Source organism: Lissotriton vulgaris, chromosome 6 (genome assembly GCF_964263255.1).
Source record: "Lissotriton vulgaris chromosome 6, aLisVul1.2, whole genome shotgun sequence".
NCBI lineage: Eukaryota > Metazoa > Chordata > Amphibia > Caudata > Salamandridae > Lissotriton > Lissotriton vulgaris.
In genome coordinates, this window is record NC_141694.1 from 1,417,693,453 (window position 1) to 1,417,695,940 (window position 2,488).

Below are 2,488 nucleotides of genomic sequence, written 5' to 3' on the forward strand. Positions count from 1 at the left end.
TGCACAATGTGGGAGCGTTTTTAAAAAAAATATATTTAAAAAATATATATAACATGACAATAATAATTTATTAAAACGGCGTGAGTGAATCAGTATACGCTCTAAAAAATCATTATCGCACAATTCATGACTTAAGAATGAGCAGAGAAATTTTGCCAGCAATAATAAAAGACACCCCTATTTCATCGCACATAGAGGGTGAAGACACATGGAATGGGTGAGCAGACCTTTGCCATGGTGGTGTGTATTTCATGAAGTATTGCCATTTTCCAGTTGCTGTGCAGAACTTTTCTTTAAACACAAAGAGTTGTATATGTACACCAGTCCTACAATTATTTTCCCATTACCCCTTTCCTTTGTATGTCTGTTAATTGTGTATTACAGGTACCTACGAGACCTTATCAGGAGAAGGATTAATATATCCGTTTTCCCACTTCTCCGCACGAATAGTCAATTCTGTTCATAGGATATCACCTTCACAGAGACGCCCTTGGTCTCTACACACCCTTCACTTGGTCCTGAAGAAAGCCCACCCGACCTTACCAGGCAATCAAGGGCTGAAACATGTCGACGTTCTTTTAAAACACTTATTATAGTGTGTGCGATCCCTAATCACTCTCTAACACATGCCTATTTATTTTTAACATTATCTCAAACCCAGATCTAATAACATACGAATATCTGGCCATATGAGTTCATTTTAATTGACATACCCCGCCCATCACTGATCACTACTGCGGTAACCAGGGATAAACCTCCGGCTGGAGGATGCATAACCACTAACGCAATGATTAGGCAAACACGTGACCAATAAGCGGAGAACCAAGATATACCGCTTCCACGAAAGGTCAGACACGTGCATGAGGGCTTTAATTGGGACATATTGGTGCGCAACCTGCATACCCAGGTTATGCAGGACAAGTGATCCATCCTTACCTGATTTTTGTGAATCTTATAATCAAGGTAGCTGAATGAATCATGCCTTCCTTCTCCCTTCACATTTGATTCTTTATGTTGTGGGCCTGCAAACATTTTCATGTGTTTCTATACAGAAAACGTCTCACTATCATGATTCATTACAGACCATAAGGCGCTGCTTAGGAAACCCGAAAGTCAAGTTGCCTCCTCGCATGGAGAGATGGGGGTTGTGACTGCTAGAGTGTGACTGTGCAATTGTAAACAAGCCAGGTGAAGTTCAGAAACCTGCTGATTACTTTTCACGAGCACTGCTACATCGTCACAGTTTGACATCCAAAATGGCTGAGGAATACATTAACTCCATTGTGAGGTTCAGCATGCCAGCAGCCCTATCCATCGAACAGAATATTGCGCTACTTATGCAGATAGGAACATGCTTATCCTCAAAGACATAATTTCAAATCTATTGTGGAAGAAGAGTGCTCGACCTTTTGCTGACGATGTGGTATTTCAAAAATTCAAAAATGTACAGGATAAATTGTCCATGACCAGGGAAGGTGATGTATTGAGAGGCTTGATAATCTTATACATGAGAGCCTAAGACAACAAGTCATTGAAGGAGTACATGAAGGGCATCATGGCATTGTAGCCACCAAAAGAGCCCTGAGAGATCGAATGTGGTTCTTGTGGCTAGACGAGTGAGTAGAAAGGGAATTAAAAGAGTGCCACTGTTGAAACCGCCTTTCCTCCGAAGTAACACAGCATCCATTGGCATTGTCTGACGGTCTTGCACAAGCTTGGGGAAGAGGTGCAGTTGATTTATTTGGGCCCTAAGAAAACTGACATCATGTCATGGTAGTCATTGATAAGTATTCACGCTTTTCTGCAGAGGAGTTATTATCAACAACCCATGACTAGGTCATTGAGTGGCTGGATGATATCTTTGCTGTATGGGTTATACCTGCCATTCTCAAATCTAACAATTATCTGCCATTCAATAGCAAAGAATTCAAGGCATCGATGGAGGGGCTCAAGTTAAACCAGGCCCGGTGTCAAGCTTTCTATGCTTGTTGTTCAACTCCTCACTCCACAACTGGCGAGAGTCCTGCCATCTTGCTACTTGGGAGAGCCATCGGAACCAAATTGCCACAATGGACAGTAGAGCAATCATTGAATGCTGATAAGGTGTGTGTCCCAGACAATTCTCGAAAGTGCAAAATGAAAACATATGCTGATCGGCTTCGACAAGCTCAGGAAACAGTTTTAGATGAAGGTGTCTGGGTCCTGGTCAAACAGACACTCAGTTTGCTGTTGATTCTCTGAGGGTAGTGACATGCAAAGGACATATGGTGATGGCACATCATCCCGAAATGTCCTTCACATGGGACTCGTCACACTTTAAGCACTTCCCTTGACGTTCATCACCTGCAAACATGAATGAGGTGATCCTGCCTAACAGTCTAGATCAAACATCAGAACTTGTTCCATTGGTGCACAATCAGAATGTAGTGTGCGATGGCATGCGGAGGAATAAAGATGTCTGGTACAGAGCTCCGTGTGTGGCTTTTTC